Here is a 16,942-nt window from a genome sequence, read left to right as displayed (position 1 = left end):
TCTGTCTTTTTGTAAATATAAATGTGCATATATTTTAAAGTAACATTGCTTTTGAAGATGTTTATCTTATTGAGGATATGGTACAGAATTTTATTATGGTGTGTTTTATGTGCGCACAAACTTCCTACTGTAGATTCAACTTGAGAAATTGCTTTTGTCTGTGTTGCCACTGCAACTTTTCACTCTGGCTAATTTTAGCTAATTCATTATCTCAGCCAGTTTTGCCAGTTCACTTGGTAACTGCCAAAGCTGAACTGCTCCTTATGGTCATGTGTGATCATCACAAAGTCAATACAATTCTACAACCAGGAAGAAGATGTCTCAGAATAATAGAGAGATCAGTTGTAACTGCATTTCCCTCCTCTCATTTAAGAGCTTTTGGTTGCATTTTGCTGAATATTTATTAAAAGCTTTAGAGTTATTCTGTAAATTTGATGTGTTGTTATTACACGTGTCAGTGTAAATAAAATTTGTGTATATTGAATTCCCAATCAAACCTTTTGGTCCTTATTTTACATCTTTGCTCCCACAATTCAACTTACTGTATAGCTCTGGCAATTTTAACTCTCTTTATACTAAGTCATTAGAATAAAGAGAACACATGATGGCTTAGTATAAAGGAAATCCTTAGGTTTCTAGGCTGAGGAACACATGTCCTTATATGTTTCTCTGCCACCTGGATGGGGATGAATCTTCACTGCCGGTTTTTGCCCTCAGGCCGCTGTCACAAGTGATTTTGATAAGCTCTACATTACCAGAAAATTGAGGTTAACTGGATCTCAGTTTTGCCAAATAAAGTTACAGATGATACACTATCTGATATTTTTTTGCCATTCTTCCTGCTGTATTTTAAATCCTTTGGCTTGAACCCAGAAAAGGACATCTGTTCATGAGGGGAAAGCCACGAGGAGGACAGCAGCACTTGAAGCAGCCCCTCAGAAAGACCCGGTGCAGAAAGTTGCGGGGGCAGAGTCCATTGTTTCAGGATCTAGCTGATAAGAGACTGCCAGGAAATCCCATCATTGAGGCAAATATGTTTGTTAGTCAGACTTTAGGAAGTTTTAGAAAGAAAGGTTAAGATGAATCTGTAATTAGGACACTGGTAGAAATATAGATCTTTAGCAGATTTCCCACAGCATAAAACAAGACATTTTAAATTCACACATATAACTAATCCCACAGTACATTTATCTTACCCTCAGGATTGGCTAGTGTTTTGCATTTTAATGGAAACAACAGTCACAAAACTGGTTTTCTCTTTGCATAACTTATGCAAGTGTATAGATATACTGACTTCTAGGCTTACGCATTTCTTCTAGGATTAACAGGTTTGCACTCTTTTGAAAACTATTACTACGACAGCAAAAACGTTTGCCAAAGCATATCACACCATTATTAATCAGAATCAGAATCAATCAGAATCGGAATACTTTAATAATCCCTTACAATGACATTGAATGCAGCTTTTCTTCCTAAACAAAAATCAGTATCAAAAAATGTTCTAATAATCCTCTGTTTTGCTCAGACAAAACTGACACAAATGATATGTTTCATCATAAAGTAGAAAGAAATAGAAATAAAAACATCAAAGCATGTCTTTGTAACCCATGTGTTGTGTGCAAAAACGTCCCTGTCAATATTTTGTGTCTGCAATTGCTCAACGCATTGCGGTTCCTTGCTGTGGCTGTAAATTTGATAAGCATGTCACTTTCCTTTGGACGCTGTTCATGGTAAATCTGGCGGTTTAATACGAAAACCTCCGGTGTGTTTCTAAGCTCATGGTAAGAAGGAAACAGAAAAACTAGTGGATTGTGGCCATTACAAAGACTTTTCTCAGGAGATAAACAATGATAACAGTCTGTTCTTTTTCAGATTTCCAGAAAGTAAAATATTGTTGCAATACCCGGTAACACAATTGCCTCCAGTATCTGTGAAGTTGACTAATCATAATTGTATTTCCAGAAAGAAACATTCAGCAATATCCCTCCAGGGCCTCTATTAAATGACCTCCTTGACCACAGTGTCTTTACTCAGCATCATGTGATGCTTCATGCATTACCATGTGATGCGCGAGCTCTGTCTTTCTCCAGCGAGCGAATATGTAACAGAGATAACATCGAGTCTTTACTCAGAAAAAAAAGGGTTGTCTTGATGTACACCAAAACACATTCCCATACCCACAAGACCCCCATGACTTGAGTCAGGAGCTTACTACTTCATTAGTAATAACATGACAAGAAGGTCTTTCTCAGAAAAAGATACCTCTCAAACTAAATTGCACAAATTGAATAACACTAGAAGCCTCCAAATTGTTTTTATTGCACATATTTAGCAGTTAACGGATGTGTCGGGTTGAAAATGGAAAGGAGCGTAGCATATGGGTAATTTTTTGGGTCACCACCACTTCCCATATTTGCTCAAGCTGCTCAGGAAACATGCACCCCTCTGTGCACCCTGTCAGGGCTGAAGAGGGGTGCTCCTGTGGCCTGCCTGCCAGAAGCTCTGAGATACACAGACCGCAGAGGGAGTGGACAGATTTGGGTGGGTGAGGAGGAGCGTGTGTATTGCATGTGTGTGTGGGTGTGTGGGTATGGTAAAAAAAATTTTTATCTAAGGTACACTGCACTTCCTCTTGTGTTAAGAGTGAACCTTCTGTTCCTATAACTGTGTATCAGTTCATTAACAGGCAACTCTCAGGCAGAAGGGCTCAGGGCCCCAGCAGATGGCTTCCATCACTCTGTTGTAAATACAAAAACAGTGAGCAAACTTCAAGGCCGACTTTGTTTAAGTTTGTTACAGGAAAAATGATTCTATGTTTCTTTACCTTCTTTTAAATGTACAAAGATGCCCTTTTGTCTATGGTTAGATTAGTTTAGAATTATCTTTTTAGACTTTCTCAGCAAAGACATACTGTTTTGGGACATATTGTTTTAGATTGTTTTATCTCTCACAGCTTTCTCCCAGCTCTCTGCTGACGAGACTAGCGCCACATATGGAGTTGTTTATTTTATCTGTTTTGTATTTTCTTATCCTGTTCTCACTGTCTTTCCTATAAAAAGTGCCCAGCCTCTGTACACGTTGTGAGTTGTTCTGAACAGCTTACCCGTGTGCACGTTAAAGCATAAAAAGTGATCTTGTCTCATTGTGTCTTTATTTCTCCTGGGTCTTTTACAGAGTTTTCCCCCAACAAAGTTGCAGTATTTTATAGAGTTTTTCTTATAACAGATATACAATTACTTAATTAAATTGATTCAGTGTGTAAACATGAGGAGATCTATTCTACCTTATAAAGTCAGAAGACCTAACTAATGAACATGTTATGCTTTATTTGCTTAATTCTTCCAAAAAATACACTTTGTGGTTTTATAGGAGATTTAATGCCACACTGTTGTCTTCCCGGGGCCATGATGTGATGGTCATGGTAGATCTTGTTTACTATATACGAGAGCATATCTTTCTACTTAATTACAAAAGGAAATACTTGCTTTTTCTTTGTGTCATTCAATCAAAGTATAGTTTTCACTTATATAACCTGACAAACCTCACAAAATTTCACATCCTGCTTTGGATCCTACCATTGGATTTCATAAGAGATTTATGACACTAATTTATGACACGATGGGATGTGCTTTTAACAGAACCACAAACATAAATCACTACTGCAGAAAAAAACTAAAACCTGTTCACATTGCTTGGTTTAAACAGGACTGAAGCTGTACTTATATTCAGTGTTTCTACAAATTAAAAGCATATGTCAGTAGATTACCATGCTCACAGAGGTTAAATCCTGATATCTAGCAGGCATACAGTAAAGTAAGTTCACGAATTTGGTGGATGGTAACTTCAGATTTTAACCTTTGAGCCAATTTTTTACATCATGTCATTGTTTATTTAGCACAAAGAAAATCAAACTGCAGAAAGTCCGTGGAAAACTTAGATTGTTTTCTTTTCTTCATGAATGCTGGTCTCAACTGTCTAAAGGCCATTGTTCTGTACGTCTCGCAGTTTGTTTAGATGCAGTTTAGCATTTACGAGAAGAGAACCCTGCCAAGCAAGCCATACTTGTTCAGTCTTTTTTTAGTTGACATTTAACATGCTCACTGAGGCCTGTACAGTCTGGCATGTAGCACTGGGATTGTTGTTGTTTCTTTGAACTTGGGCTGAATTTGCTGAGGACATCCACTCTTAGAAGGATTGGCAGCAGTTTTGAATGTTCCCCACTTAATAATCTTTCTCCCTGCAGAATAATGGACTTCAAATTGTTGAGAAATGGCCTTATAACCTTCCTCAGATAAATGGGTATCTTTCCTCTGTGGCATTTTGTTAAAGCACACCTGCATGTTCCAGATCAGTCAAAACTTCTGCTTTTATGGAGGTGCTCACACCTTGCTCATGATAACCAAATGCAACTGATTAACTTCTGTACCCTTTTACTTCCTATGGAAGCACCAAGAGTGTACCTAGTTTTTCATAAAGTACTTCTGCATTTTGGCTTAATATTTGTGGAATAAACAATGATACAGTGTAATATGTCATGTGTTGTAGTCCATCTGAGGTTGTTTTCACCTCATTTTCAGAATATTTTAATTATTTTGTCCTGATATGTTAAAAATTAGAATTTAATGAGGCTGCTTTTTAAATGACAATGTATTAAAAATTTGTAAAGGCTTACATATTAAAAATAACCACATAGTGGTTGTAGCTCTTCACTTCCAGCTAAACCTTTACACTGTTCTGGACTACACATACCATGGAAACCACAAAGCAATTCACAAGAATCTAAATCTGAACATAACATAAGTTGACAACAATACTATATAAAGGATTTGAACATTAACAGGACCATGAATCTTTACAATTACCATTGCAGAAGAATGCACAGCTATACTCTTCAGTATGGGGGCAGATAGTACAACTCAGTAACTCAACATAAGTACTTCAATTCAATTTTCACTCCAATTTTATTTACATATATATCATCTCAAAGTGCTTTATATTTCAAAGACCCTACAATACTTGAAGCACAATCTATATATTTAAAAATGTAATAGAAATTAAGTTAGAGTCAAAAAAGCAATTAACTACGGACATTATATTGCAGTATGCAGTGCACCTGAGTGGAAACATTTGTATTTGTCATGGGTTTTTTCTTTTTGTTTGTTTGTTTGGTTTTTTTTGTTCAGGTCCTCCTTTTACTTCTGTTTACTTATAAAAGGCTAAAATTAATCCAAAAAGCAAACTGGAAATTTATAATCAGCATTATAAAGAGGGGTAGTTGAAAAACTCTCCTGCATTGTGTTTATCTTTCTCAAAGGTCAAGTGAGAGAAGTCAACATCCTTGTGCAGTTCAGGTATTCATTAACCTGATGCCACATTGTTGGTGCCAGCTCACGGCACAGCATGGCAACTATGCTAGCTAACATTTCTGTGCCTGATATCAAACAGAATTGCCACTTTGTTAAACATCGTTTTCCTGGACCCAGGCAACATCTCTATAAAGGTGAGCCAAAGTTTCTCCAAAACAGTTCTCACTCTCCAGTGTGAGTCATGGAAACATCTGGTTCCCTCACATTAAACCTATAAATTGTCAACAGGCCTCATAGTTTCATGTATTTGAAATAATTATACCTATAGAGGTTATCAGTTTATCTTATCAGGAAATACATTTTCGATGTTCGGTGTTTTCTTCTGTGACATGTTTTTAAGCCTTTTTGTTCATTGGAACATTCCACTGGTATGTGCAGGTATCACCTGTCTGCTCATTAAACATTTAGTTTGTGTTTCAAGGCTGACTAAAGCAAGGTGTTCATTTCATTTTAATCTCCAGTTTCATTGAAAACTGCACACAGCTCATGACGTTCACCCGGAGTTCAGTTTGCCAAACATGCCATTTAAACTTTAACTTTGCTCGATCCACTGTTTTGTCTAACATTGACTTGTCTTGATTCCACTGTGGTCACAGTAAACTCACAGTGATAATATTTTATGTTTAATTGTTCTCTCTCCTAGAAAGTTTAATGGCCTATTTTATAATTAGATGGCAGATATATTACATGAAATTCATCTATGAAGCTTAAAGATAAATTCTTCTAGAGCAGCTCAGATACTCTCTCTCTTTGTAAGTAACGCCAAACACAGTTTGGGAATAAGAGACCAAGCAAATAAATACATTTCATCAAAGCTATTTTAGTATTATTAGTACTACTACAAATAATAATAATTTAAATTATCTCTAAACCAGGGGTAAAGGGTTAGGGTTACTCTATCTGTAAAAGCTGGTGTTACTGATACTTATACTTGATTACGTAAAGCATGTATTCTACTTTTGAAGCAATATTCTTGTTTACTGAGAATTATTGTAAAGCATGTAATATGTAGTTCCTCAGGTCAGGTGATGAACGCACAGGACTGTGAAATGACTTTTCACAGTTGCAGGGCCCAGCTTGTCAGAGCCTCTAATCCCCTTCACATATGGTCTAAATGTGAGAGGAAAGCTGTGGGAGCACGCGTGACCAAAGGAAATAAACTGGAGTGAGAATGCCATCAATTAGATGAGACGTGAGCAGCTCCCTGACCCAAACCTGACTCTGCTGTACAGTAAACTTCTGAAAGTATTTGTCGAAGGTTGACAGACTATTATTTGTTACCTTGTAATCCTAACTGCAGAATATACACCTTCCAGGGCTGAAAAACCCCAGCACAAACCACTGTGCAGTGTCTTGTATGTCTGAACAATATTCTGTTTCAAACATGAATCACTTGAACATCACTTCCTGATTTGTATTTCACTGTTTCACTAGTACCTAGTAAGGAACACACAAACACAGACTGCATTTTTAAAACGAGACCTTGTTTTTCTCCACACTCAAAAAATACTTTAATTAATTTCATTATCCTAAATGTTTCCTTATCATTTATTTGTTCACCGCTGTTCTTATATTTTCATGTTTGTGTTTCTGTTATTTTTGTAAACGTTTAAATTTAACAGATTCTGATCAAATGAAATTCATTTGATTGGCGTACATTCCGTTTATAGCAAGTACTTTACCGTAATGATTAATCAGTTGCATAAATAAACCTTTGATTTTATATATTTCAGTTGCATTTTACTCAAAATTATTGTTTCATCTTTATGAGGGCAAAGAATCATCTTTTTAGTTTAGTAATATTATGCAACAGTGCAACATTATGCAAATAGTGCAACAGTACAATGGTTAGCATTGCCGCCTCACAGCAAGAAGAGCTGTGTGTGTCTGAAACCGGGCTCACAACTTTCTGTGTGGAGTGTACATTCCTTCCAGGTGCTCTGGCTTCTTCCCACAGTCCAAGCACGTGCTTTTTAGGTTACGTGGTGATTTTAAATTGGTTGTAGGTATGAATGTTCTTTTCGTTCTCTCTGTGTTAGCCCTGTGATTAGATGGCTAACTGTCCAGGATGCGTGCTGCCTCTAGCCCAATGACAGGGAGAGGCTCCAGTTCTCAGGCAAGTAGTTGACTGAAAAATATCCTGAGGAAAAAACTTGGCACAGTAATGATACTGACACCTTAAAGCGGTGTAGTTTGCGACAGTTTAAATTATGTTGTGTATGTGATGTCATGCTTGTTTTATGTCAAAGATGACAAATCTTTTTTTTTTTTTTTTTTACCTCTGAAGAACATTTAAGTGAGGCATATCTAGATATTTGCTTAGATTAAAAGAAGACCTGAGGCTGTTTTCCATTCTCAAGTGGTATCTAAGAAGATGCTGACAAGTACCAACTTTTGTCATGACAGGTTAAAATCCAATCTATTCTGCACTACAGACAACAAATAACAAGGTTAGCGTTCCAGAATGACATAAACATGTCATTTATTGTAGCTTTGATTCATGTGAAGACTGCTCTGCTAAATAAATAAAGATGAATAGTCACTGTTGAAGACTTATTTCTACATAGAAGTGATGTGCAAGTGTGGTGAAATATAGGCAAGGCAAGGCAAGTTTATTTGTATAGCACAATTCAGCAACAAGGTGATTCAATGTGCTTTACAGAGACATTAGAAACAAAAACAAATAAAAAGCATGATTTAAAATTGATTAAAACAATCAAACAAACTAACTAACTAATTAACAAACAAACAAACAAACAAACAAACAAAACAGTATATAAAATCAAAACAGATAAAATCAGAAATAGATAAAATCAGTAGTTAAAATGTTAGTTTTGAAATTTAAGCTTAACAGTGTGGATTTGGTGCTTTATTTAAATGCAGCTGAGAGCAGGTGAGTCTTCAACCTGGATTTAAATAAACTGAGTGTTTCAGCTGATCTGAGGCTTTCTGGGAGTTTGTTCCAGATATAAGGAGCATAAAAGCTGAATGGTTTCGGTTTCAGTTCTGCAAAGCCTCTGCAACTTCCTGTCAACTCCTGCAACTTAGTCATTCTGAAAGACACACACACTGTTTAAACCTCTGAATACAATATCAATACTGTAAATTATATTATTAATGCAATGGTAATGATGATTATTTACCAATAGCAGTAAAATAATTTCCCTGCTCCACACAATATATATAATGACTAGTTGTTACATGTGTATTAGTTACAAGGGTGGACGCTTAGTGCTAAAGTTTCAGATAATGGGTTCAGCAAAAAGCTCCGTCATCAGACTGCTCTGCCCTTCATTGTCAGGAACTGTTTGAATATGAATCATACTAAGCTAATGAGGGAGGGGCAGACAGGTTAGCTTGGACTCTAAGCTAATCTAGAGTCCAACAACACATATGTGGAGCTAGAAATAAGCATGATAGGTCATCATTCTAATTATTCTTCTAATTATAATTGCTCTTATTTTTCAATGAAAAACATCACTTTCATACTTTAAATCACAACAAAAGTCGCCTCAAGGTGCTTTATATTGTACAGTAGATACAGAGAAAAGCCCAACAATCATATGACTCCCTATGAGCAAGCACTTTGGCGACAGTGGGAAGGAAAAACCTGGATGTGACTCGAGACCACATTAAGCGCAGCCTCACCCCTCCAACCCTTGTCTGTGGGAAATGGAAGGGAAGGACTCCCTTTGTTATTGTTCTGCTTTTATGATGCTATTGAGCTTTGGTTCCTGTTTTGATTTTGTTATTTCAGATGTCCTCTGTCTTTTCCATCCCCTGTCTTGTCTATGTGTTTGTGCTGTCGCCCCCATGGTATATTCAGGTAAATTATTTTCTTTGTTCTTCTCTTATGCTTTTACACCCTGTCTTTTTTCCTCCCGCTGATATTTTCCACCTGTGTCTTATTTCCTGTCTGCCCCTCTCTCATTTTTTCACCTGATTTTCATTGTTTTCAGCTGTTCTCACCTGTGTCTCATCATATATTCAGTATTTGACCTGGTCTCTCCTTTTACTCTTTGCCAGACATGTTAAACTGTGATGTTTTTGAATGCATTAGTGAACGTTTTTGGATCATCTATAGAATTATTATAACTGAACATTATTGGATTCCTAGAAGGCCGACTGTCCAGATAACATTCAATGTCATTTCAGGAATCCATGATTGGTTTGGAGGTAACTGACCTAAAAAGAAAAAAATACCTTATTGAATGTTTTTTTTTTAATCAAACATTGTTTATGCAAGACAAATTCAATAAAATAAGATTATGGAAAGTAATGATTAACAAATCTCACTCCATGACCATGATATTTGGGATAGGCGCCAGCCGCCTCAAAGCCCCTTAACTGGATTAGTGGTTAAGAGATGCATGGATGACATGATGAAATTAATCTGTTGTTTGACAGTTCAAAAATTGGAGGAATTGCATTATGATTATAAAAATTTTTATTATCAATATTATTATTACCAATAAAATTCTTTATCACAAATAGAATTAGATGGATTAAATGACTTGACTGGAGGCACAGCATTTGCAGCTGTCATACTGACCATGCTGGACACAATGGCGTTATCTCCCCTTGTGCACACCAAACATCCTGTTTCTGCTTTCTTTATTTTCAGTGTTAGGATATCGGTCTTCCTTCCCCTCCAATCTGAGCTGTTTACGACTAAATAAATATCCATGCACACGCATGCACGCATCCTCCAATCCTACATTGATGAGTTTGTGTGTGATGTTTAACTTAATGTCATTCCACCCTCCTCAGACAAGTTCAAAAAAGAACAATTAAAACCAAGCTCCATCTAAGAGAGAGCAAGCATGTCTTAATATGTTCAACTACTCCATTAACTTTAGACCGCTTTCTTGTAAGTGCCATAAGCGACCTGCTGAATGTGTGGACCACTGTAGTTGTATGACACCTGGCTACTGTAAGTTAACTAAATAAACTAAATTAAGATCTTCTTCTTAGCAACTTACAAATACAAGCAAACACTTGGACTTATAAAAGCATGTCTTAACTAACAAAATTAAAACCCAGTCTACTTTATTAGGTGCTTTAATATGGCTAGCTAGTGGGTAATTTGGCACAATGCACAGGGAACTCAAATGCAGATCAGTCATCATCAGTATGATTGCTGACACCTGTGCCTTTCCTGATTAAACATGTCAAATTGTCAGCTGAGCCAACCACAGGAATACTTTTAAATTGTTACAATGTGAGGAAACTGTCGTAGTAATGAAGTAAAATTTCAGAGCCAATAAGCACATTGTTGAGTCATCTGGTTTGAGTCAAGTTGGGGTTGGTGTACAACATTAACAATTGTCTTCTTTTCTTTTTCCTGATTTAAAGTTTTTAAAACTCTGATCTGCCAGTGAGTGAGATCTTCTGTCCAAGTGCTGTAGTTCATCGATCCTATTTATGCTCATAACAATGCATAGCCAGGTGACTCTTGCATATACTTTTGCTCCAAGTCCCTTTCTTTCATGTTCATTCTATCACAACTGCAGAAAATAAAGGAGTTCAAGTTACTGGATAGAAAATTCATACTTGAACTAAACTGCATGTATGTCAACATGTTTTCCATTACACTAGTGAATGGACACATATAATCATAGAGATGTTTCTTTCACACGGGTCTTTTCAGACACGTAAACATAGAGGTACTTCCCAGTATTTTAGGTCCCACAGAGATAAAGATCATATTCAATTATAACAACGAAGAAGTGAAGGGAGAATACTTTACAGCATACATAAATATTGGTGCCAAGTGAACCTTTTTTAAAGGGAAAACGAACAAGAGAGGACAAGAAAATGCTTGTAGCAGATTAGGAAATTAATCTTGTGCCATCCTTGACAGAGTGTCTCCCACTCTTCCATGGCTCCTGCTACCTGCCCTATTTCTTTTACCAAGGCTGGAAAAACAGGAAAAGTGATGGACAAGCAGTGAAGAATCTGATCAAAACCTCACAATCTCAAGAAATACAGAATAAGTTAAAACATGTGGAGACTGTCAGAGTGTCAGTGCACTAACAGGCCAGTTCACATATGACTATATACGTCATTCCTGTGCAGGAATGAGTTATTGGTAAACATGATAGATTTGCACATATGGATACCACATTGGCCCCAGAGGTTCAGGATGAGAGAGCCTACTTTGAAACAATAAGACTGCCTCCTAATGCGTGTTGTCTATTGAGGCAGGAGGTATATTCACATGAATTAAGTAAACAAATACAAGTGTTTCTTACCAAAGTAAAGCTTTCTGGCTTATTAGTCAACCAAAGAACTTACTCTTCAACCAATAACCTGCATGGTAACAAAATCTGTATTTTATGTTTAGATTAAATTAACTCCATTAATGTACTCAGTTTGAATTAAAAATATACCCAACACTGCATTTTCAGACTACGGTGCTAATTTAAGATGTTTGAGGGTTTGTTGCTTTTTCTTGTGAGATGTGTGTGTGTGTGTGGGGGGGGGGGAGGCTAAAGTAAGTCAACACCTTTTCCCCAGTACAATATTGCAAAACACCAAATCACCTGTTAAATGTCATGCTCTGCTGTTTAGCTTTTGAACATCTGTCGTTGCAACAACCAAGTGCAGGATTTTTCTCATTTTCGTTTGGTGAAAGAAAATGTTAGCAGGGGCTGTGCATTTCAAAATAAAGAACAGATTAACATTGCCAGGTATCTGTGTGGCATTAAAAAGTATTCAAGATTAGATGATAAAACGCACTATTAGCAAATACCAGATACAAAATCAATCTTGTGAAGATTAAAAAAATGTGGAAAGGGAAGAAGGGAAGTAGTGCAGCATAAAAAGCACAATCTGCTCTCCAATTATGGGATTTCTCCAGTAATTGGGCTATTAAACTCATCATCACCCTTTATGTAACCCACAACACACTTGCATTTAAAAAAAAAAACACAATTGTTACCATAATGATTTTGATAGTTTCATCTTGTTTCACTTCATAAAAAAGTCACTTTAAATAGCAAAACAAGAACATTCACATTTAGGAATTTTGTTGCAAAATTCTTCTTTACAAAGTCATGCTTTGCTGGTTTGGAATTAGCATAAATACAGCAGCTACAGGCATGTGGTCCCCACATCAAACAGTGTTTTGACAGTACTGCTTATCTCTTGCGAAAGACAAAATACATGAACATACAGTTTAACAGGAATGTAATGCAACAGTTATGAATTATGATCTTTTGACTATCACTTTGTGTTTAGGAATTGTGCAACTGTCATTCTGTGCAATGTCCCTGTCACCACTATAGTTTTCCTGCCGTGTTTTCCCTCCTGGGGCACAGAAAAACACATCTGCAGCGGAGCTGGGCAATGACGTGAGCGTCCAGTGAGAGCAGTGATAACCTAAGAGGTTCTCCTTCCTGTACAGCTGTGTTTGACCGGCACAAAAACACTTCTCAGCGATTACTCACCAAAGACACGTGCGCACACTCACAAACCTAAAGAGGTAATTGTGACACCGATAGTCTTCTTTTCCTTGATATGAAGTGTATTTACAGTACCTGGACATTCCTTTTTCTAAGGAAGGAACTAGCAGTGTTATCATGACAGTGAGAAAAACATCCTCTGGGTTATTACTGTTTTACTGCCCCTCCTCTACCAGCACTACCACAGCCTCCCCACTGGCTTTTAATATCCAACAGTTGAGTGACCTCATGAGAAATTTGTGAATGGACAGTCCGGCCGGCACTCTTATCTGGCTTTGCAGATTTCAACCCCCTTGTAGGAAGACACACAATAACAGTGTGGCAGCACATCCTGCTCTGCTCAATACATAATGGATAATTGTGCAATCAATTGTTGTGAATATACAGCACAGTTGTGAAGGAATCATTCAGTTTAACCTGATACCAGCTGCAGATAGCAGTATTGCACTAACAATGTTGGGCTGGAGCTGGGCCATTTTATTCATGCTCCCTTTTGAAAACAAAGCGATGTGACTAAAAAGTACCATGAGAAATCTGAGGCTTGGTGTCATTAAATAAACGTACATTCAAATATCGTCCTGCCTGTTTCTTCAGCATGCATTATTCATGTGATGTGTCTCTGAAATGTCGTTATCCCAAGCCATCTGACGTGATAAAACAACTTTATTACATCCATGTTTTCTCGCAGACAAAAGAACCTCTTGCTTAAAAAAATACTTTAATCTTATTGTATTCAAATTATAGATGTTATCTCTTTCTGAAAGCTTCTGTAATGTAATTTATGACAGTTTTTCATATTGCTGTCTGGGATATTAATCTGATTCAATTTCCAGCTTGTTAATATGTATGATTCCAAGCACCATTTAATACAGGTCTCTGCTCACAAATGTCCGACAGTTTCCTGCAACGTTGTGGCGTGTCGTGAATAATTGACACATCAAAGCCATACAAGTATGTTTCTGCTTTTGTAAACAGTTCCTGATATCACCCATGATATTTAATCTCGTAAACACTATACTAGCGTTTATTCTCGTAAACACTAGTGTTTATGAGAATAAACGCTAGTATAGTGTTTACGAGAATAAAATCAGTCTTTACAATCACACCGCTCATTTACATTTATACCTGGTGGGTCTGGATTTCTGGCAGTTGAGGATTATGTTGTGACTTGAGCTCAAACATGTGTTGGCAAATTATAGTCAGTGTGTGTGCTAGTACCTGTCCATAATTCTGATGTCTCCTTTTCATTAAAGAGGAATCTTGGGTTTGACTAGTGGATGGGTGGCACATCAGTTAAATAAATAAACATTAAATCAACAATGAATGAATAAAAGTAAAGCGGTTTTTTCACCATTTAATAATAATTATCCCTGCAACGGAAATGCATTTGATTACATTGGAAAGTTTGCAAACCACAGGTATGACTTAAGTCAGCACTGCATCAGCAGCTTAGTTGGCAGGTCTCAGTCAGTTACACATATTGCATATTGGAGGGAGATCTTCCTTATGACTGAGCAGCATATCCCACAGGCTGGCAGGTCAGACTGACAGACTGATAGAAACATTGCTTCCAAGCCAAGCCCAGAGGCTCCAACAGTACTCCATATCACCTCCCACTCCTATCAGACCTCAGCTCTCCTTCTAGGCACAGTCGACAGTGTAGCTTAAATCCCATGGTCTCCCTGCACAGTCCATGATATTTTCTTTGCTGTGGTTGATTTAATTTGTTAATTATGTTGTAATTCAATCATATTCCCTTGGCATCCATTTCCCATGTTTTTTCTTAGAAAATTTTATAACATTTTGCTTCCAGGTTACCTCTTCTGATAAATGCCACAGGAGTTAATTTGCTGCTAAATACTTGTGTATCATGGAAAGCAATCTTGACAGCCAGCCTCTGAACGCTTAGGGCAAATGACAGGCATTTCAGATAAAGGTGTCAGTCAAACAAGCATGAGTGAAACTGTAAATAAGTGTGTATGCACATATATAGACAAAGATAGATTGATGGGGGTTGCAAGTGAGGCGGTGCGTGCACCTAAGCCTCTTTGTTAAAAGTTCTCTGACTCACTCTTTTTTCGATCTATGCAGGCATTTAGACACTGACAGACTAATGACATCCTGGTCATAAGACCTCACAGTTTGTTATCTGTGAGTGACGCACTAACCCAGTCTGACAGTTTAACAAGGCATTCTGTCAACTCCAGACTTTGTGTGTGTGCACAAATGTTTCAGCTAATCTTTTCAAATATGATTAGATGAGTGAAAGAGCAAGGTAGATCGCCTGTATGATCCAGAATGGTGCTGCTACCCTCTTTTGTTTTCATGCTCGTACTTGATGTTGCATACCATCAGGACCTTGGGGTTCCAAAATTGAGGTGCAGTCACCTATCAAGAGCCCTTTGGCTCTTTGTGATCTTAGACTGGATGTTAGAACATTACTGCCCCTCAGTGGTGTAAATGATAGATCAAAGTCCCTGAATGAGAATTCTTGTTTTATAGTTTAAGTGGTGATAACTTTTGTTTGCTATATTTATAGCACAACAGTATAATAGATGTACCCCAACAGACAAATGAGAAGAATTCTGCTACTAGCACAAGAGCTCAGATTTCATGTACTTTATATCAAATTTAATTCTACAAATGCTATTTGTCCTTTTTAAAATGAAATAGAAACTGGACTTTTATAGTTTCCAAGCTGTCTACCATTGGAAAAGGTTTATTTTTTGAAACCTAAAGCAGATCATTTTTAAACCACCTTGTTAAGTCTCCTCGAGGGCAGGAGGGGATAACACAACAACTCTGGAAACTCTGTACAGGTGTTATGAAAAAGGTTTAATGGCAGCGCTCTCACAGATTAAATAACCCAGATTCAAACAACAAATGTGGGGGAGAAAGGGACAGTTTTGTGTCACTAAAACAAGATGCCTGTGTGTCCACGATGTGCAACACTGCATACATGCCTAGAAACTTGTCAGTCCAATGGTAAGCACACTCTGTCATAACCAATGTGCAGACTGGACCCAAACACAGGACTCTGAGAGATCAGTTTCAGCAACTTAATTTACAACATTGAGAGGTGATTCCAACAGTAAAGGTCCAGGCTCCACTTGGCTTCAGGTCCAAGTCAGAAATCTCCTCCACAGATACTTTACCAGAATTTTCTCTCTCACAAGGGCAAAACCAGGTGTTCTATGCAGAGGAGAAAACTGGTAAGTTGCAGGCAAGGTGCAAAACCAGATCATACTTACCACATGAGGAGCCAGTTTTACTAACATAGCTTAAAACTCAGTCAACAACAGAAGGCGTTCCTCAATCAAAATAGTGGTGAGACAATCACCTGATGACAAACAGGAGAGCTTATTAGCCTCAGGTGTGTAGAAAAAACGGCAGGAAACCAAAAGCTATTCCGCCCCTGCAAGAAAAGGGTGTGGTTAGATACACACACTCAAACACACTCACACAAACATACTGAGAGAGAGAAAGCAAAAAGAGGACAGATGAGAGAAGCGCAAAGAACCACTGAGGAGTGGAGGGCCATCAGACAAGCTACTTTAAAAAAATTTATTAAGTTTTTCTTTTTTTGTTTTGATCAAATGAATATCATATTGCAAAGAACTCTTGAAACTAGTGTTTACAATGATAAACTCCCTAGAAGAATGTTTATAGAAGTCAGAGATCATTCTTCCCACATCTTTCTGTTGGCCATAAAAGAATGCAGGTTTACAGCACTTCCACATTGGCTACACCTTACAGACTCTGTCTATGTTTCAGAATACCATCTTTAGCCATTTCACATCTGCACTCTTCCTGTAACTTTATTACAGCATAATTCAAGCATTAATGCTTGGGAAGGATGTCTGTCTGCATGTGTTTTCTTTTATGTCTGGGTACATTTGGTGAGCTGGCAGTCTGGTTTGTTGGGGGTGTAACACGAGATGATGTTCACAAGCAGTCTGTTTGTGGATGCCAAGGTATTTCCTGCCCGTGCAGAGCTCTGTCTTTGGCCTGCTTATCCATTCCTGAGGAAACTGCTCCAAATTCCTGCAGTGGACAGCTGTCATTTATTTGTTGCAGATATAAATTTTGTTCAGTCTTTTAAATGTTCCA

Source organism: Aulonocara sp. 'chitande type north' Nkhata Bay, linkage group LG23 (genome assembly GCF_057382095.1).
Source record: "Aulonocara sp. 'chitande type north' Nkhata Bay isolate Kocher_YH1m ecotype deep benthic linkage group LG23, A_spYH_male_GT1.1, whole genome shotgun sequence".
NCBI lineage: Eukaryota > Metazoa > Chordata > Actinopteri > Cichliformes > Cichlidae > Aulonocara > Aulonocara sp. 'chitande type north' Nkhata Bay.
Note: the sequence above shows the minus strand (reverse complement) of the source record.